This window comes from Homalodisca vitripennis, chromosome 6 (genome assembly GCF_021130785.1).
Source record: "Homalodisca vitripennis isolate AUS2020 chromosome 6, UT_GWSS_2.1, whole genome shotgun sequence".
Taxonomy (NCBI): domain Eukaryota; kingdom Metazoa; phylum Arthropoda; class Insecta; order Hemiptera; family Cicadellidae; genus Homalodisca; species Homalodisca vitripennis.
The window spans coordinates 107,245,583-107,268,823 of NC_060212.1; the positions used below are offsets into that span (position 1 = coordinate 107,245,583).

A 23,241-nucleotide genomic window follows, 5' to 3' on the forward strand; every position below is an offset into this window, starting at 1 on the left:
TTATATGTAGAAGTTTAGTGACAAATAATTTACCTCCAGTAATACTACTTTGCTTACAAGATCCCACACTTTTCTTAATTCCTCACGTAGTAGGCTGGAGTAAAGAAAGTACAGTAAGAACTCCTTTCAGTCGTGACTCCCCATACCTTCGCAGTTGGCAGTAATATATCCAATCCTGACAAGTAACAAACCAAGACACACAACAAACAAAAACTTTTTGCAAATAAAAGTTTAAACAAGAATTAATTGTAAGTACTGTATAGCTAACAAATAATTTATAGTACAATTATTAAATTGTACCTCTTTCTATATAGCTGGCACCCTCCTAAATTCCATGACAACTGATTATGTTGGGCTCCGACAAGCACGATACAAGAATCTCCGTACCCGTTAATTAAAACTTGCAGTGTCATATGAATTTCAAATCACTTGGGCACATACATATGAATCTCGCAGTATAAGACAGTTCATTTAAATCACACTACAACCTCCACGCCTAAGAAACAAACAACGAGATGCCAGTTCCACAATAATTTTTCCATTGATTATTCTCAAATATATATATATATATACACTTTAAAATCTTTTTATTGGTAGTTTTAATATTATTATCAAACATTTCTATTCTGATATTTATATAAACATGTGCTTATATTTTATACCTCTATTATATAAGTCTTGTGAATAAATCATTTACCTCCGATATTTCTACCTCGATTATCGGCCCCATCGTTTTCTAAATTCCTCGTGTAGTAAGCTCAATATAAAGTAGGTACGGCAGGAACTCCACAAATCGCGGTTAGATATCTATTCCTGACAAATAACAAAACAACACAAACAACCAACAACTACATTGTGAAAATATTAATTTCTATATTCTAATTCATATATGTACCATTATATTATTTTTTTATTATATGTATGAATTATGTGAAATTACTTGTGATATGCAAATATTTTATACTTCTATATTTTGTGTTATTTGTTTAAGTTTACAATAGTTGATATATTTGCATCTCTACTTTACCTATTTTAGGATAGCTGACAGTAACATCCTGGTTTTCGTAAAATCAGTAAATAGGTTTTAACATACACTACAGGTTTGCATAGTCATAGGAGAATCGTAAGTCACATCCTTAAATTCATATTATTTCTGCCGGATCAAGCAGGACATTAAAAATAACTTTACAAATCTTTTTCCTGGGGAAAGAAAATGCAAAAGCCATTTCCAAAACATATTACCAATTGATTAATTTTATTCTTTTTGGCACTACCAGCAACACTCAATATGGTTTAATAATTTATTTTTCAAATTAGTTATAATGCGATAAAAAACAACTAATTACTTTAACTGGGTAAAATAACAAATTTTTGTGTGCAGTAACTCAAATTTGAATATGTTTTTATAACACTCACTTCTATAGTCAGAACAATCAACACATTTGAACTTTGTAGAGATGTTTATTCACCAAATATTCTTGTCAAGTCGAAATTTCTTAACCAAAGTCCTCAAGCTGATAATGCTTCAGGTTTTTAAAAAAAGAGGATAATGCTTCATGTTTTTAAAATCGAAGTTTTTATTTTCTTCTATCATCCTAAAAAATCGGAAAAGTTCACCAAAGGTTACTATAAGACTCCTGCTGCAGTTGATTTTAAACCATACTAACAAACGTCCACTTCTCCACAAAAAGATACCAATTCTAAAACACATTATATATTTATTAATCTCATAAATAGATTTAAATCATTTTATTGGTAGTTTCAATTTTAATTTTAATACTTTCATCTGATATAATGATATGATTTTATTTTATACCTTTCATTTCTGTTATGTATATTCTATATATACCTGCTGGATCAGGCACCATTTCTAAAACCATATTACATAACTTTATCTAGAGAAAACTAATATAGTAAATTCAATTATTATAGTATGAATGTCTTAAGATTCTTTTAGCCACTACAATCAACCCAAAACGGTTTCATTTTCATTGTTAAAATGCGAAAATTTAAACAAAATACTTAAACTTGTTAATGGAACACTATTCCTCTCCAAATGTAAGTACTGGTCTCTATTTTGTTTTTGTAGTTGCTGTTATAGCAAGCATTAAAACACTCAAAAATAGAAACTGAAAAATATATTACTTACAAGACTCGCAGTTATACTTGGATCTTTGACCAACACTTAATCTCTATATAGATCATGTCCATTTATCGAGTTTCCTTGGTCAAGGAGGGAATTTTCTGTGTGTTTGACCAATACATATAATATAATATAATCTCTATGTACATAATGTTCATTTATAGAGTTTCCTCGGTCAAGGAGGGAATTTTGGGTCTGTCAAAACAAAATGTACATCGCTGAAGTGATCAGTTTGTCATGATATTTGAATGTTTTTTACTCATCACATTAAGTTATATTTCATTACTTAAATATTCTGCTTAACTGCAATCAACTGTTTCTATACTGAGTTTTCAAGAAACAACATATTTATTTTACAGGTTCTTCAAGTTTATTGTTGCTGCTCTACGTGCTATTGTGAACGATGTACTGTTGTAAACGGAACTGAAGCTTCCTTGATTATAATTGTTTCAGCTATATATCAGATTTTAGTAAAGTTTACAATAAGTGTTAAATACCAATCTTGTCTAATAAGATAAAAATTGCACGTTTACAAAGATGTATGAAGTAAATTTTATACATTTCAAATCGAAAATTACGAAAAAATTCACGCTGAAAAACACAAGTACATTTTTTAGTGATAACATGCCTGAGAGCATTTATAAAAATTTTTTGCAAAGCAGCCATAATAGGCCCGCCTATATGTACAATTTTTGTGACAATCATTTATCTCCTAATATTTCTACATCCCTTACAAGGTCCCATATTATTTTTTAATTTAAGTAGTAGGCGTGATCTATAAGGAAGTATAGCAGGACCTGTTTCACGAATGACTCCAGTAACCAGTTTTTTTTCACATACACGCATACATTTTCAACTAAAATAATTGAATATAAAAAATGTTGAGGATTGTATAAACCTTATAAACCAATGAATGATCTTTAGTGCAATAACACAAATTTAGAAAACCTCAATTAATTTTTCATAAATATTGCTGAGGACACTTTATATTAAATCAGAATCTTCTATATAACCAAAGAATACTAACAGACTAACTTAAGATATTCCAAACTTAATACTGCGACCAATAACTCCAATTAAGATGGATAAACTAATCCAATCACTGAAAACAAAACATCTACTGGTTTTCAACAGTTTTCCACTTTATTATTTTTAATGTTACAGAAAAACTGTTCTGACCAGACAACACAAAACTTGTCAACTAAGCATCTTAGCAGCATTTCAGACTAGATCAACAACAGCTTGTATCAACCTTATCAACTTGAAGAAATTCAGAACAGACCAACTGAAGGAAGATAACAAAGCCACAGCCATTCTACTTGACTATAGCCTTTGACTGCCTCAACCATGACCACCTTTTTTGGCAAAACTTGGCAATTTTGGGGGAAGGAGGTTAAAAACACACCAGAGGTTTTTAAAATGACTGGTTAAATAGTTATCTTACAGAATGAAGCCTGCGATAAACTATACCAATGATAACTGGACATGTCAGATAAGTCATTCCCGGAGACCATAAAGACAAATCGTAGTGTGTTAAAGTGTACTGTACTGGGGCCAGTTTTGTACATTTTACAAACAAATGATTCCCCAAGACAAATAGAAAACTACAGCCATAGATTGATGTGCAATGTACTCTTGCGAAGTAAATAAAATCAACTTGAAATACCTGTGCACATTGCACTAAATATTGGAATTCAGTATTGTGAAGGAAACTACCTTGTAGTTAATGAAAATAAAACAAAAGAACTTACTCTAGGAAGTAACAAAGAAACTATAGGCAATCTAGAGGAAACAACCACAGCAAGTACCTAGGAATAGTTACTGAGGACGTCTCACTTGTACTGATTATTTAATCTTTGTTAAAAATTATAAAAAGAACTTGTTTATGTGCTGGTTAGGAAGTTTTAGAGACAAAAAAATCAACAAAGGCTCCTGACATGGGACTATAGTTTAGGGAGACAACAGGAGGTAGCTGATAGCAGCAGTGGCTCCTTATTCACAAAAAATTCCAATTAGGATTCTCATCAATATTAAGGATTCTACTAAAGATAATCCTGTAGACAGGACTTCGTAGAGTTAAAAGTCCTTACTGTGGAAAACCTAGTCTGCAAACTACCTGAAGCAGCAAGAAACTGCAAACACCACAGCTACTTCAAAAGGTACACTAGCAGTTATCATCTTTCCATATAGAAAATGTCAGCTACTAAAAAAAAAATAATGTATGCCAGAGCCAAGGTATGCAATGCCATTCCTAAGGACAAAGATCACCAACAGGCATCACTTTGGAAGAAAAATCAAAGTGCTTTTATGATTGGACTGACAAAATATGATTAATAAATCTTAAACATAATAATTATATGACCACCTTTTTGTCATCTTTAAGATAAGATACAAAATAATGTAAATGAAAAAGTAAGCTGAATAAAAAAGTGATACAGCAGAATCTTTTCTCTTAAATAACTACAGGAATATTTCTAGGAATTAGTAATATCATCACAAGCATCAGACCAGCAGAGCAAGATTCACTAGCAATATTTTTTGATAACATACCATAATATTTTAAATAAGAAAAACTACAAGGATCTTATTAATACCAATAATCCAAATGTACACAGTTAAAAATAAAACATCTATATTCAAAATATACTCCCATCTCCAAAATACCTCATTTTCGACAGCTGCAGCAATCTCCTGGGTTTTATTACACATCAGTTTAGGTCAAACGCACACTAGAGTTCTCTCCATACCTCTGTCTAAAATATGCCGTGTGAAACTTGAGAAGCCATAGAGAATATTGTCACATGGTCAAGTTCATATAATTCCTGCTGGATCAAAACAGCACTTCTAAAACCATATTACATGTTTTCTGAGAAAACAAAGCAGTAATTTCCAAAATATATCAATTTAATAATCTTATAACAGAGCATTCAAATCAATTAAATTATATTATAAATGTTTAATCAAATTAATTGCTAGCTTTTTTAATACACTATAAGAATTTTATCAACTAATAAATTCTTTTATTGTCAAGCCAATGAACAAAATCCACCAAACATGGTTTACTGCATTACGTTAGAACTAATTATTATACTAGACAATAAAAAAAGGTTAAATCATCCAATCTTTTCAAATTAGCTTAAATAGAACCCCAAAATACTTCTGGTTAATGAAACAAAATATTTTTTTATGACATCTGTATGACATTATGGTTGATTAAAACAAATATTAAAATGCTCAACAAGAAAATGTCAAAACATTTCACAGCTTTAGTAGGAGCTTTATCAACACATACGATCTTCATGTATATAATGTTCATACACAAAATTATCTTGCCAAGACTTAATTTTTCTTAAACGAAATCCACTAGTTAAATGCAATAGGATTTTTTTCATTATTAATATTAAAGTCTGCATTTTCTAAGAAAAATTAACAACAAAAAGCCCCAACCTACACTAAAATAATTCCTTAAAACTATTAGCAAGTGTATAAGCAGCATATGAACATTTTATTTGTGATATTTCATTGTGATCAAGTAATTGTATTTATAATTTTCAGTTCTTAGCAACAAAAAGTATATTGGGTAACCACGATGTGCAATATGTTTCATACTTCTACATTATACATATAACGTTTTATGATACCAAATATACCGAAAAAATGTACCTTAAGATCCTAACAGTTATAAAAAATCAGTAACAGATGGCAGCTGATTGAATCCTAACAGAAAAAAACTTATTTGTAACAGTATCAATAATAAACGCATTCAAAACCAAATTTTACATTAAAAAAAAAAAGGCAAATAAATATTACTTCAATGGATTTTTGTACAGACTAGTATTTTAATAATCTATCCACCAAGTGTAGTTATTAAATTAAAACGGAAAAAAACTGGCAAAAATGAAAACCATTTATATGATACTTATTTTATTGTAATAAAACTTATTCAAAACTACAATATTGCCGACAAATACTTTTAATTTTATTAAAATTTCAGTAAAATAATGTAGTCAAATCTGTAAGTGATCAAATATAACTGAAGTCGCAGTCAACATCAGCAGAATAAATAAACCTCCTCCTCCTCCGCCTCTTAAATAGAGGCATATTTCATTTCATTTCAGAATAAGTTTCAGATCTTAGACCGATGTAGAAATTGAAGATATTCCAAGATATGTCAAATTGTCTTCTTGTCGAGTTAAGATCCCTGAAAATGGAAACTAGAAAAAAGTACTCACCTTAACCAACCTACCTTGAACAAAGTTTTTGCAACGCACGTGTTTCCCCTATACCTATAGTCGCTGAGCTGTTCTAAACTAATTAATTACATTGCTAATCAGAAAGATAAAGATATTAGGAACAAATCGACTCAAATATATATATATATATAATATATTTTGTTTAAAAATTCAATATAATGAAGAGGAAGAGTGGGTACACCAACTCACAAACAAGAGGAGCTATTTTGTGCTAGTTTGGCATTTCTGACCAAATAAAAATGAGTGACTCAATTCCCCTCTTGGCCATGGTTGTGTTCAACATGAGTGGTGTTGATTTTTCATTTTTTTTTGTTCCAATTCTAGTTTTACTGATTAATATAGATTAGTTAGGGTTATATCATTAAAACTTAAAGTACCTTCAAGTTGAACCTCCACTGGGTACAGCAAAATCACTGTCGCATATGGGCAACACGACTGTCTAGGAACCGCACATCACTCCTGAGATTTGGTGAGATACAGTTGACAGATAGGAGGATGACTAAGTGGGTAGAGATCTTCGTGTTGAAAATTGTGACTATCCTAAACAAGAGGAAACACCCTCCCCTACCCGCTTTGCCTTGAGGGTAGAACAGAGCTTGTCTTCATTTCTTCCAAGATGAAATTGACTTTAGATAAAGAATTAATATACATATATATATATATATATATATATATATATATATATATATATATATATATATATATATATATGTATGTATGTATTACTTATATTGATAATTTTCAGAACTTTTTTATTTTTCTTTTAGCTCACTAAATAAGGAAAGAAAAGTTTGTCATTAAAATGTATAGCCTAATTTTATTTTATTTGTTGCAAATAATGTCAGATTAAAGAAGACAATTATAAAGGGATTATAGATGTACATAAACCAATATATAAAACTGTAGAAAACAGTAAGTAAATCATGCAGTTTAGTATTTCACACTTTTTCACAAATTCTTAAAAAATTTAAACAAATTCATAATTTACAAAACTACCACAGTACTAGGGTCAATAATTTAAGATTTTCCCAATTTCGTAGTAATTATTGAAATAGTAGTAGCAACTATAAAAAAAACCTATGTCTTTTTTCCATTGCCTTAACATGTTCACATCAGTGTTTTTCTAGACTAATTTGCTGTTGAATTTTTAAGTAATATGGATGGAAAAAAAACCGTAATAGGATTTTTAGTACGTCAAAGGTAAGTATAAAGAGGGTTTCGCAATTTTGTACAAAAATATTTATTTCAATGTTTTTAAATTTTGCAAAAAACCCTAAGGGGTGCTTAAAAAATTATTTTAAAAATTAAACAATTGTGCACCCAGAGGGGTACACAATAGTCTTGAGGTATTTAAGCAAGAGATCAAATTTAAAAAACCACCAAGACAGGAAAACAACAAAAAACCCAAAAACGAAATTCATAGCTACGTGTACCTACAACTTGCAATACAAAAGTCTAGTGTGTACCAATCAGGTATACAATGGCAGTTGTAAAATATCACGTGTAGCTGGTTGGGTACACATCGTTGTGAACGTGTTAATTAAAAAGTTAAATTATATAATTTTGTACATGTTCAACACTCGACTGGTTTTATACAGAGTGATCGTGAGCATCTTAACCATCCATGTGGCATCTGCTGCAGTTAAGGAATTGGACCATTATTTATTTCATAATGTCTATTACTACTCATGTTCAAGTCATGAGGATGTTTGTTAAATATATTGAAGTGTTAATAACCATAAAAGCTTACAGATCGTGCTGGCATAAGAAGAATGGGCTTGTCGGTTCCATAAAAGCACACCCGCAACTCGGCTCTCTCTTAATAGCATCACTTCGATAACTCTTGTACTAGAAGACTACTGTGTAGTAGACTAGTCTGTTCCACCGCTGACAAAGTTCTGTAATGGGTATGCATTTAATTCAAGATGACATCACTCTCTTGTGGAGACATGAAAAACCATTCAGTTAAATGCCAACTTCTTTGCTTTAGCTTATTTATTCATTCAAAATTCAAATGAAAAACAGAAAATCAAGATTATGCCCACAGTTTGATCAAACTTTTTAGTAAAGATGATACAGGTAGCTTTTCTTTGTTAGTTAAATTTGTCTTCACATTACAATTACTTGCTGCCAATTCATGTAATATATCTTTTATGGAACTTGCTTTGGTTGATAATTAATGTTAAGAATAAACCTCAGTTACCTGCATAAGTTATTGCAATCACAATACACATTTTGTCATATAATTCCTCTTCAACACATTGTAATTGACTTGTTTTGGCTACTTTCAGTTGATACTCTACTATAATCTGTTGAGATGGTTGCCTGTATTCAAATTTAATTCAACATTGTCAAAACTAGTTCAAACACACTATTACACAATTCAAATTATTGTGTGCAATTTTTTTTTTAATTAAAAAAATCATTTTTTGGAATACATACACAAACCACCCAAATCATATTATATCCTCATGGTTATGTGAAAGCGCTCGTCTTTTTCTGAAGAATTCCATGTCACAACACTCAAAAAAATATTATTTTTTTTAAATTGTGTTATTTAGTTGGTAATGAACATTTAGATTTTAACTGGTCTATTTGTAATAACTACTGTATTATTATGCCAGATTCATGAAAACTCAATACTGTACAAATGTTATTTATCAAAAATATTATCTACTCACATGACTGTTGACTTTGTCACACTATCTGTAATCAACAGATTAATGATTTGACAAAATACAAATTCCGCACACTGTCCAAAATTAGCATGTGGAAGAGCAGCAATTATCAAGTCATTGACTAACTGTACGATCGTGAGAAATTAAGTACCAAAATCTTAATACATTTTGTGTTAAGAAATAAGAGGGTCACTCTGAAAGTTCATAATATATACATCTATCAAGTTTTCGTACCATATGTACACCAAATGTTGCGTGTTCAAATCAATCCCCTCCACATCATCAAAGCACTTTGAAGTCAATTTTCCACTCATTGAAAGCACCCAACTTTTTGGATAGAATAAAAATATTTACGAATCTATCAATTCAGACTTCCGAAGTAACAACTGTACAAACTTTTTTTAGTTGGAAGAATAACCAGTCTCATATAGCAAGATTGGGTGAATAAGAGGGGTGCTCTTTTGATGAAATTTCCGGCCTAATTCTCTAAAAAGATTTTGCACCAGTGTACTTGTGTTTTAAGTGAGGAAGAACTTCTAGTATGCAATGTTCAGTGTATTAACTTGCTGCAAGTCCTTTGTCCCTTCAGATTAATAGCCTTTAGTTGTCTCTTATTCCTGAAGAAAACCATGTTCATTTATCAGTTGGAGGGTCTGCTAGCTGATTCTCACTCAGTTTTTTGCTCAGTTGTCAAATTGTGAGCTACCCATGAGATAAATTTTTCTTGACCCTTATAAAGTCATGGAAGACTATTCGCACTACTGCGGTTTCAATCCCAAGGAAAAGCCTCAATCATTGAATAATGCACACCTAATAAACGTTTTCTTGAGTGATAACAGAATGCAGCCTTCCCAAATGTTTTATTATTTTGACACGAATTACAGCATCTTCAAAATTTTGGATGCTACCTAAAGACAATAAAACAAGATGAAACTTCAGAATCAAGGCAATTTTTAGATGTTTTGCGCTTTCCTCTTGAGATATGATCAAATTAATTTTAAATGAGATAAGACACAGATGACTCCAGATTGCTATTTATGTAATCACTAACACTGAGACAATCCTATAAAAATTTATATTGCAGAATGAAAGTTTGCTGGTATCTTTAACTTTCAAAGTGACCCTCATGTATTTTATTAATTTAAGCTTAATAAAAAGATTCACATTATTCAGCTAATATTGTATCAGCTTCTCACAATTTTTCAGTAATGTGGCCAGACTCCACATTACTACTTTTTTTAATAGTGTTAGTTTAAGTGAAGGAAATAAGTTTGAGATTTGTAAAATAAATTTAATTAGGCAATTACCAACAAAATGTTATAAATATTTGCTTTCCCTACTTTGACTACTAAAAATGTATTTTAATCAAATTTAAATGAACAAAAGCAATGAATTAAAGTATACTAACCTTTTTCATATCACATTATCAAACTCAGATTTTTCTTGCTGATTATTTAATTGATTTTGTTTTACTTCACTTTGTATTACAAGAAATTGTGTATAATTTCAGATTCTCGCATTCCACTAGCAGTTGAGTTTATTTTTTAACAATTCTTGAAATGTATTTCTGCCACATTTGAGTGATTAATATTATAAATTTGATTTCACTACAAGCTGAAATAGAAGTTGGTTGTTCTTCCTTTATACGTACAGTTCCTGCAAAATGTGATTTCTTCACATATTGTATTTACTTCTGCAATGTTGAAATTCCTTGAATTTTAAATAGGTGCTTTATTTTTAAAACGTCCACTTAAATCTTGGAAAAGTGTAATTTCTATCAAGCAGTCTAAACTTTCTGTCAATCCTTCGACAAAATGGAGAACAAAGACAATGTAAAAATCAAAAATAAACACTGTATCCTCTTTAACACTCAAAATCAGTTAGAACTAGACTACAGTTCATGAACTGGTGAAAAATGCCTTTTAGTTACTTCCTAATTGTTAAACTGTATACAAAAACAAAATTTTTACAACATAGTTTTTCTTGCCAAATATATTATTCAGCAACAATATAGTGCAAGATTTCTCAAGAATTTTTAAAAAATAGTAAACAAAATTTACAAAGTCTTAACTCATCAATACAGGTAATTCATTGAAACAAATGAGCATTTTTTATGAATTATTGGTAGCATTTATCTAGTTATTTGTTGTATGTAGCCTAAACATTTTATACAGATTGGGAAAAAATTAAACCAATAATTCTTTGTATTGTTCACATCAAAATGATCAATTGTACTACTTTATACAGTAATATGACACAATTTTAATTTAATCAAATATTTCTACCACAATTTTGAATTGAAAGAAACATTTCACTACATTTTAAAATATTAGGGTACCTTTTACATGTTACAGAATTATGACTCTTTTTCAAAAACCGACCTATTTTATTCACAAATTTTTATTTTTTAGTCATAATTCAGTCTTGTAATTTCATGAATGCACCACTACAAAACCCAAGACATGTATTTTGTTTTAATTTTAAGATTGATTTAGAAATATTTTTGAGCCTATAACAATTTAAAGTGTCTGCAAATTCTACCAACCTTTTCAGATATTATTACTAGACAAAAGATCAATCAAAATGTTATCTTTAAACTTTAAAGTAGTCAATAATTGCACAAAAAGCCATCATTCCTTTCTTTATGAAGATTTTTAATTAAGAATGGCTAATTTGGTTTAAAGATAGTTATAGGATCAGACCTACTTACTTAAAACAAAATTAGTCATGTTAAAAGCTCTTTTTAGGCAGTAACTTCAAATCTAAATCTTAAAGAGACATAAAAAGTTTTAACTATGCTTTGTTTAGAGAATTTAATTACAAATCCATGATATTAAGTTGAGAGAATGATTTCATAAAGGAGAAATTCCTTTGTTTTAAATGCTTCAGTAATAAGCAACCAATATAAATTGTCAGTACATGAGAGCATGGCTAGTGAGCAACAAAGTTCAGCTATTTAAAATTGAGTCGATTATTTTTTGTTATTTGTTTCTACAATAACTGTTTGTTGATATTATATAGTTTGATACAATAACTGTTTGTTGATATTATATAGTTTGATCATCCATCACAGTACATGCGTTGTCATCCATTACAATCAGAAGAACTAAAACATTATAACTGTAATGTTACGATTTACTAAACGCATAGAGAAGCACATTGCTATCGATGTTACCGTATCAAAACAGCCTTGATGATTCTCTTCTCTGTACAATGCGGCTTGAACATCTTGGTGTTGTCGATAGACGTGTAAAATCGGCAGCTAAGGCAGCAGACACTAAAAAAGTTCCACGCGCTTCAGTTCAATAATAGACTTAATTAAGCAGTTTATAGGGCTTCAGATTACACTACTAACCGTTTGATAAATTCAGTTAAATACAGAACCAGCTCAAATGTACGTTTAATTGGTTTGTTTAATAAAAGTGCAATCATAAACCAATGCTATGAATTTTTTAAGCGAAAAATATATCTGAACATGTTTATTCAGTTAATAAATCTATAGAAAAAATTCACAACAGAAATATTAAAACATGGCATGTGTAAATTACAGCAACTCATGTGTTACTTTTTAACAATATCTGCTGGACAAAAAATCTTTTTTACATAGTAGGCTGTAAAAATAGAAGTCATGTTATCTTATCTTCAACAATGAATGAATTGTGTGCTGTACAACTTAAACCAAAAATTCTTTTGCTTTGTAGGCTATAACATTTTACATAATACTCGTTTAGGATAAATAAGAACATGATCATTTAGACAGCGAAAAATAACTAAATAAATGAAAATGTAATATATTAACCATAAAATTACCAAAAAGGGACACCATTGTAACTGAACGAACTTGCCTTGTTCTTTGAGGAGTCATTCATGTATCAGCAACATTTTTCGGAGAGCAGCGACACACGATACTAAGTACTTCTGAAAGTATCAGTTCTGCATTACATACATTTCCATATCCGACCATTAAAATCATAAGAACATTCACTAATGTGAGGCACTGTCACTGAAGTATCTCACCTTTTTATAAGTTTTTATCAAAATCAATTTCGATATGTGTATTCTACTAAATCATCTACACCAAAATGTACATGAAGGAACTTTAACTATGAACAAAGAGTCAAATGTTACCTCAACTGTACAAGCATTCATAGATGATTCCTGCAATTCAATGTTTACTTCTTCACATTAGAATTATTCGAGTGAGATTTTCTCAGTATGGAAACTTCATGCACAACCTTCATGTAGTTTCCATAGAAACATGAGTTAACTTAATAGTACAGCATTGCTTATTCTTTAATTTTTGAGATGATCAGTTTCAGATTTTAGCAAAAGCTATTCTTTGATGAGAAAAAAACTTGAGATTACTATTTAAAACAATCAGTTTTATAAACAACTTAAATTTCATTCAACATTAATAGCACATTCGCAATAATCATTTACCAAATGTCATATCAAACAATAGTAGGCTTTTAGTCCTGCATACCAACTATCACATACCTTCTATCATACAAACATGGTATTACAAGGGGTTTGACGACCGTTTCACATGTACAGTATTAGCAGTGGCGATATACAATCCTTGACAAAGGCCGGAATACGCTATTTCTTTTCCCCTCAAAAACTGCTTCTATCACACCATAGGTCAGGTGCAAGTAGCCAGCCAAACCTAAAAGCTGCACCAACAAAACTAGATATGTTAAAAAACTAGAGGATAGAGAATTGAACAAATACGAGTAATTATTAACAGAACAAACTTTATTGTAGAAAGAGCTGTCCACATTACAACAATTATCATTACAGGCAGGCTTGGGTCAGAAAAACTAGAGAATCAATTGGGACTCCCACAACTGTGAAAGCTGTGGAAAACACAATGACACATTATAGCTACCTGAAACCCGGAAACCTGCTTACAAATTCAACCTGATTCATTTCCCAACTTAAAACTATACCTTACGTCTTATCTTATACTTCAATAGCGGTCTATAAGAAATATTAGTTGTGTTTAATGAAATATTAGTCCATGATTTGTCGAAGAGTTTTTTTTCAATTTTATTCACACAACGTTTAGTAATAACATTCATATTAATATTTGATTATATTTATCAACACAGTCATTAAGGTATTCATTTATTAAGCATAATAAGAGATGTTAACAATATTGATTTAATTCTTCTATAACAGCATGTTTAAATGGAACAAGATGTGCCAAGCTAAAATATCTTGTATACAAGATGCTTACATAATTAGTATAAATTATAACCACACCGTAAGGTGAGAAAACCATCGATAAAATAACCAACCATCGATAATATAACCAACCATCCAAGAATGTAGGCTTGCAACAGTTTAACTTCTATAAAAAAATATTTGCTGAAAATTATGTTAAACAAAGATATATGTTATGTAAAAAAATTAATTTCAAACCTTTTCACTTCCTTCCCTGTTACCAAATTTTATCGGCGATTGAAAAACAAATTAATAATGATTATATTTCTGGTAGGTATTCCATCACATGAAATTAAATTTAGTAAATATATCAAGGATATACCGACGACAATTAAATCATACTTGTAATATTAAAATGCAGATATTAGGTCAGTATATGAAAATTCAGAAATTAGGCCAGTAGTTTTTATATAAGCATTTTTGAGGAATATCAAGATTCATAAAAAAAATGACCACCATTTGCTTTGCTATTTAGTCATTAGTCGATATAATCTTGAGGTATTTTATTATAGATTAAGAATAAAATATTTGTCATCAACCAAGTGCACTTGTTTATTATATAATGTTGGTAACTAACTCTAATTTGCCACATATTTCTTGAAGCATTTACATATATAATACTCTTTAAGTATTTAAAATTAACAAAACAATAGTTTTTACAAAAACTGTTTTAGCGAGAAGTAGTGTAGAAAGAAGACGACGTGCTGGTAGAAATGAATAACTATTGTGCATAATGCAGACTAGTTGCTTAGATTTAAAAATAATTATTAAAAATTAAAGATTCTGTTTTAAAGTAAAATTTACAGTCTCCAAGTTGAACATTTTTGAGCAATTTTTTCTCCAATGCCTATTTAATAAATTTACTAAAAATAAAGCCATTTCTTGTTAGCCTCCTAATGATTAAGATTTTAATACTTCATTGCATTACCATTATGGTTTGCTATTACCATCAAACGCTCTGAATCAATAGTAAGTAGTGGAGAGATTCACTACAATATAGTTACTAACAAAAACACATGGTAAATAATTTCAAGTTGCAGAACCTCAAAAACACAGGTCTCCGCCGATTTATGAGGCCTTGCCTTCATTGGCTAGATTAATAATAATTTCAGTAAAGTGTAAAATTATCACTGCGTCTACCCAACACCACTTCTCAAATTACAAAATCCATAATGAACTTCAGCTGCTATATTATAACTAGACACTGTAAAGTCCAACTCTGCTGCTGGATCTATTCTCCTAATAAAGTCCATTTTCGTGTCAAAAATTACTATAAAACAACAACCAAGCATGCAAATAATTCATTAAATGTACTACAAAGCATAACCTACATGTCTTAATTAAGTTGGGAAACGATAATTATAAAATAGAAAGCACTATTCTAGGCCTACTATGACTGTAGGTTGGGCAGCCCAGATGACAATAAAAACCCGTAATCTTCTCTTCAGTCTTGACTTGGCACCTACAACAAACCCCAAAAAATTAATGTAGAACCAAATTTTGGGTTAAAAAATTAACCATTGGCCGTAAACGTTTACAAGCTGCATTGAAGCTTCGGCACTAGTAATATCTGCAACATATCATGGAGTAGTACTTCAATCTCTTAATTTTTTTCTGAACTAACATCCATGACAAACTTACAATAATAAAATCAGTAACTGTCTTGTCCTGTTTATCGTAACATGAGTCAACACTAACGCAAATTCTAAAAACAGTTACCTGATTTTAATGTAGCAGGTGTTCAAACTATTCACCTTCGGCTGTTTGACAGTGTGCTAGACGTGTGTAAAAACTTGACACGATAGGGGTTTGTATTTGAAAATGTGTTAGTTGCCCCCCTTTATTTAATTATAAATTTGTCATAAAATCTGTTAAAATAAACGTAGAGACCTCTAGTTTGCATTATTGGATTTCTTTTTTTATTCGCTTTAAAATGAGGGGTCACATGATTGGGGTTTGTATTTGAAAATGTTTAGTTGCCCCCCTTTACCCCCTTTAGAAAAGGGGGGCAAATTTTTCAACTTGAAAAATTAAAAAAATGTCATAATAGGTAGGGTCAAGGTTTCACACATATATATCTCGGGCCGTTTAAATTATATCAAGGTGTGCCAGGACATAAAACTCACTCTGTATATACACAAGTCAATACTATCACCACATGTCAAGCAGAAAGAATTGTAGATTTCAATGGTGACAGTTGTTTGGCTGTTTTGGCAGTAGCAATGTCCTCATGAGGTCATGAAACTTACAATATCTGGTCAGAACGATTGTCTACATTTAGCAATCTTGGAAGGAGTGAGTCCATATTTTGGTGCTTTGATTTCGTTGTAAAAAGGTAAAACATTTTCACAAGGCCAAAGTAAAAAATAAAAAACCTTCAGTTACTTAACACTTCACAATTTTATTTGTTTTCCTAAGAGAAATATGTTACAAAAGTGAGTACAAAAACAACACAATAATTAGAGTTTGGAAAGATTTTTTATCTCATAAAAGGCACCAATTCCCCTCAGTCTACTTGATTGATGGGACTATTTTGATATTACAAAATTTCAACATATCAATAATTGTGCAACATTGAATCATCTCTACAAATTCTTTCTGGAATCTGACGTCTAGGAATGTTGCGATATTATCGATATCAATATATATCGATATTATCGTTTCGATATGTCCTATATTGATATAAGTTATCCGATATTATTGTGATATCGGAAGAAATATACAAATATAGAAATATACAATTTTGATATCATATTGAATGAAGAGTAGGTACTAATTATTTATTATTTTGCCTTTATTAGTTTTGCAAAAGCAAAACTCAAACAACTTGCTTTGTTCAGTTGTTAAATGCAACGCCAACAAAGAAATTAACTTTGCAAATTAAGTAAAAAGTAACCAGACGATGCTTGGTTCAGTTAAGCATATATAATTATAGTTGCTTTTTAAAATGTAATTGTTGTACTAAAAATTCAATTTAGATTCTTATAGATTTATATTGAATTCTAAAATTGTAATTTTTATTCTTACTTTGACAATTGTTTTTTAATAATTGTGCTTCAAATGGTTCTTAGTTAAAAAATGTTAAATAGAATAATTAAGGAATTTCTTTTTTATCTTTAAATAATGGTTTATTTTTTAATGTATTAAGTTGTTACTTGTATTAAAAACATTATTTTGGAAATGAACTCGTAAGTTGTATCTTTGATTATACTAGTTACACACTCATCAATTCAAAGGTTGTATACACCAATTTAATCATTCCCCTTCCCTTATTTCGATATCGGTCGATATTAAGGATATCGATATTTGGATTTGATAATATCGGTATATCGATATCCAAGCTTGATATTGATATCGATAACAAATATCGGAACTAGCCTCATATTGCAACAACCCTACTGACGTCGTTGGAAAACTGAATGATTTAACTAGTGATCTTTGGCTATCAAAGTGGGCTGCAGTAATGTTCCACACTTCTGGTTCAAAATTATTAAATCCCCGAGATAATACCCAAATTCAAGTTTAATTCAAGTAAGTGCCCGTAAAATTTATCTTTTAACTTTCAAGTAAGTGCCCGTAAAATTTATCTTTTAACTTTGGTACTCTTATTAACATATTTATAATAAGCTATTCAAAACCTACTTTTTTTGTGTAATAACAAGTAGATAGAAACAGAGCAACCTACTTCTCAATGACCACTTCCTTTTGGGAAGCAAAACCGATTATTGTGACATGTCATTTTCCAAGTAATACAAAGTCAATTCTTTCCATCATAAATCAAATTTAAGTAGGAAAACTTTTACATCAGATTAATTGGAATGTTTCAAAGTCTAATTTAATTTGATGTATTGTATTTTGAACGATTATACGTAATAAATAAGCACGAAAATTATTGTTTTAATACAAAACGTTAACTCGCCTATTTTGAGAGAATGTAAAAAATATTACTCACAGGATTTTTTTCTACTTTTGACAAAAAGTTTTGTCCGGATAAAAAGTTGCCTAATTACATCAGTGTTCAGAATTTCTTCCTTAACAAGATAATATGGTTTAAACATCTGTTTATTACTATCTAGTCCAAAGATAGGCATCCATTCCAAACACGATTACAGGCATTTCTGCATTTCTCGGTCTTTGTAATTTTGTATAATCTAACTTTCATCATGGAATTTGCCATCAAGTAGTAAGATATGTAATAGTGAGTTAACCATAGGGGAAATGTCTACAAAATTTTACATGTTAAATTTTGTTTTTTTTTATAAGTGGGATCTATTTTGTTGCATACCAACTGTTTTGGGGCCATCTTATATTTTTATTTAAATAAGCAATTTTTTGGGAAGGCCTTACTTTTCAACTTTTTTGTTTAGCCTATTAGCCTAATCTTTTTTTCATTTGTAGGCCTAATGCCAAAGAAATCCTAAGTATAAATATTAAAATAGCCTAGGTCTAACTGCATTTAAAATATTTCTTGCAATGTACTAAAAAGAAAATATATAATAGTGTACATTTTAGTTCAATAATAAACATTATACACAATTTAGATTGATTTTGACTGAATAATTAGTGCCAGATATTACAGAAATGTCAAAGACCAGTTGAAGACCTAAATTACACACTTTAGGGCCTAATTCCATAAACCGAGCTGCCCATAATTTAATTGTTTTCACTATTGTTACTCACTTTGTAAGCATTTTTTCCTATTAAAAATGCAACATATTGTGAGATGGCTACAGTAGGGTTTTACCAGGGGATCCCAGAATTTCCCTGTAACTTACCAGTGATCAAAAGCAATTAATCAAACTACATACCTTATTGTGAAAACAAACAAAAAGAACTACTCTAAACTTATTCAAAAACCCTCGTGATAGCTAAAATATTACATTATTTATAGTTTAAAAATGATACTCAGACTTAAAATTTTCAAGATAAATTGCATCACTTTGTCCTTGAAAGAATGAAAGTCGCAGTTGTCAGAAATGAAATGACGCAGTTGTCACTTGTCACATCCGCAATATATTTCAAGGACACAAGACAGTAAGACTATTTTATTTTACAATCAAATAAATAATAAAAAATCAACGACTATGAAAATATTTGTTGGAGAAAACTAAACAAAACAAACATTAACTATCGAAAATATCGTCCTACTGAGAAATGTAATCTTTCATCACAATATGGCGACGAGGAGACTCAAATACTTCAACCAGTGCCCACTCTAAAATTCAACCTGTATTTGTTTAAAACGATTGATAAGTTGAAATGACTTGTTATTTTAATACAATTTCAATATAAAATAAAGGAATTCTTACCTTTTGGAGACAAAGGGAATTGTAGAAAATCACAGGAGCACTACAACCGATCACTACAACAGCTCGACGACGAAAGAGGAAGATCTATTCTTGGTGTGAACCAGGTCAAAGGAGTGGGGGCTATGACGTCAACAAAACTTTCCAGAACGATGACTAATCATTATCGGGAACCACCCATACATAGCTTTGGAAAATTAAATACGCCAGTACAACCAGCTATAGATATTATGTGTAAATATGTAAGCTTGCCCTAGATGAGTGTTATTATTACACATTATTTTCTCGTTAACAGATAATCTAGCTTACATAAAACTTTTACTTTTCATATACTATTGGCACATGTTTTCTTTTAATATATAAAATGATTTCAGAACTACATCAAAGACATCCGTAAGTTATTGATATTGAACGTCTGTGACATATATTGTAATTTAACTTATCTGTTTTCATGGAACTGTTCAAAACACTACATAAATTAGGAATTGTCCACATCCAACAAATGTGATGGTCAGTGTTGTGCGTGACGTAAAATAAATTTAATTTGACTGTATTAAAAATATTTTATCTTCTTTGATGCTGCAGAACTCACTCATCGTAATAAACTTAGCATCAAAATAAGTAGTTTACGCAGCCATCCCCTTTTGAACGGGACCATGATTTTTCAAATCCCATCTCATTGTCCAGACAGGGATAGTTTAAAGCCCGTTACTCTTCCAGCTCCGTCCCGCTTGCCTTTAAAGTTGAAAAAGTAGCATGATAAAAGCAATGAAGCAGGCACTTGATATTAATCCACTGCTTCAGATCAATATACTCTCTTCTGGCAACTTAAATTCGTTCTGGAATAATTTATTTGCCTATGTTCGATTATTTAATATTGTTTCTTAATTTAGTGAGAGGCTTCAAAAATAGCAGGCTTCAAAAAAAAAAAAAAATATATATATATATATATATATATATATATATATATATATATATATACTCGGAACATCTATGATAGTGCGGCAAATATGCTAGGAACTTACGCTGGCCTACAGGCAAAATAGCAATAGGTCAGGTTAGGTTGATATGTTATATCTCATCAGATTAGATCAGACTGTAGGGTACGTAGTCTAAAACGGAAAAAGTCTAAAATTTAATCATGATAAATAGAAAACATAATATTATAGTGTGACCGAGTGGGAAAAGGGGGGGTGCAAGTTGACAGTTTTGCCCAGGGTTCCCAATCTCCTTTGTCCGTGGCTTGTACACATTTATAAATGAACCTTTGTTTACGGATAAATGGTTAATTTTTAGGTATCCGTTTTGTTGCACTTATGTCGTACTAAATCGTTTTTGTAACAGAATGTAATGAATAAACACTATCCAGGAATCGTACTACATATTTTTAGTATTTTGACGCTTAAAAAGGGAAGTAACAATTATTATAAATAGGCAAATTGCCACAAGTAAACGAATAGCGAATTGTTTTGCCAACTCACCAATTCTAGTATATTGTGTGCAAAGAAAATGTGTTATTAAAAAGTTAATAGATTCTGTTGAATATAATCAGCGATTCGATTTAAACCGGTTCTAGAACTTCATACATGAATACCTTGGTACACAGTGATATCGAGGTATCGACTACTCTATATACCACGGCTCTTTTCACCCGATTTTGTCACCAATATTTTCAAAACAGTTTTTTTACAAAATAATGAATAAAAACAGAAATGCTTGAAATACGCCTGAAAAGCTATATTTTATTTGTATCTCTACATCTAGACACATAAAATTAAGGTTGTTTGTTAAAGTACAGGGTTAGCCAGTGAAACGGGAAGATTCAAATAAGTATCTAATTCGTTAAGAAAAATTAATTTTATTATTTAATGGTTATAAATATAAAGAAAAAAGGTAGCCATTTACTGTACAATAAGTGAAAAAATTATTTTTCGAATATAAAACTTGTCATATGTCTTCCATTGGAATCTATGCACTGCTGCAGCCGGGCATGGAAGTTTCTCATGACATTTTGCAGCATATTGACTGGTATTCCTTCGATTTCGTCCCGAATTCGTTTTTTTAGGGCAAGGATAGTTCTAGGTGGATCGTTCTGGCACACTCTTGTTTTTAAGTAACCCCATAGAAAAAAGTCACAGGCTGTCTTTTCCTATGTATGCATAAATAAATGTAATCCTAAATGCAAAGTTAATTTTCAACTATTTTTGTTGTTCTCATGTACAAAAACCATTTCTCGAATGGTTCCATGATGGGTCGAGTTTGCCTGATGACTCTGTAAATAAAACTGATGTTGTTGATCTTCCTGTAAATAGAAAATCTATCTGTCAAAGAGCTGATAGCTTTAGTGATAATGCCGGACAAATTGTAAGTCCTGTAACACTCAAGAAATCAGCAGAAAATTGCTGGAAGTTAGTTAAAAAAAAATAAAACTAAAGGGAACGAAATAAAATTCATGCCGGTTGCAAAGCAGTCAGCTCGCTTTGAATGTAGTAATAAGTTTAGTAGTTTAAGTTCATAAGAACCACTTGATGTACAAGTGTCTTACATAAAAAATGTATCTGGAACATGGAAACAAAAATCTCAAAGTTCAATGTCAAAGCATAAAAACATTTCAAGAAAAGACCATGTTAAATTAATGCGCCACACTAAAACTCAGTCTGTGACTGAGAAAGAACAGGTAATGACTCCTATTACAATGACTAAAAATCAGTCTACTCTTCAAAGTGAGTTGTTGGTCGAAGATGTGAGTAACGGAAGTAACAACTCTAGATTTAATGAAAATGTGTTATTAATAGGTGACTCAATTATTCGATATGCAAGTGAAATAACTTTTAAGAAGGGAGCAATAGTGGAACTTTGTCCGGGTGGCAAAATTAAGGATATAAAAGAGAAATTGTTGAAGTACACTGGTGAAAAAATTTCTGTCATATATTTTCATGTGGGAACAAACAATCTTAAAAGATGGTATAATGGAGGGGCTGGCTATAACGGTGGCCATGGAAAGCGTGAGGCCCTCTATGACATGGCCGACCTTTTGTTCACCACCAAAACCCATTTTCCTAATACTATGATTTTTGTTAATAGCATATTAGTAAGGTCTGATATAACATATAGAGCTTTGTTTGATTTTAATGATCAGCTGGATGTCATGTGCAACAATTTTGGTGTAATGTTTGTTGAGGCAAATTGTTGGGTGAAGAAGCAACATCTTGCCAGAGAGGGTAGGCATCTGAATAGAAGAGGTAGCCATCAGCTAGGAACTCTGTTTTCAGAAGTGTTTTCTGTTGCCTTTGGTCTTAAAAAGGGATATGACACGGTTGGTGTAATTCCTGGCTTGGAGGAAAATGCCTCAAAAGAGCCAATTCTGCCCGAGGAGGTTCCTTGCAGTCCATCTGATATCACCCAAGGAGAACATTTTTTAGAGGATCTGTCTCAAATGACCCTATCACTGTAGCTGAGCACAGTTCACCTTGCAAACTAAAGATAGTTCACCATAATGTTCAGGATCTTTGAAGTAAGTTTGACCATTTTCAAATGTTCATTGACTCTGAAGATCCAGACATAATTTGCCTTTCGGAACACCATTTAAGAGACTTTGAATTTGAAGTTGCATCTTTCTATGGATATAATGGCAT

The 23,241-nt window shown here is 30.8% G+C and overlaps 1 long non-coding RNA gene across 1 annotated transcript in view; it reads right to left on the reverse strand.

The window, feature by feature from the left end:
* The window catches only part of LOC124364692, a 52,068-nt gene extending 32,345 nt beyond the window's left edge, over positions 1 to 19,723 (reverse strand). The window contains exons 1-2 of the long non-coding RNA XR_006922641.1: positions 19,610 to 19,723; positions 34 to 15,762 (exon numbers count right to left, since the gene is read on the reverse strand). This is a non-coding gene — a long non-coding RNA (uncharacterized LOC124364692). The remainder of the gene's footprint in view (positions 1 to 33; positions 15,763 to 19,609) is intronic.
* Between the last annotated feature and the right edge of the window lie 3,518 nt (positions 19,724 to 23,241).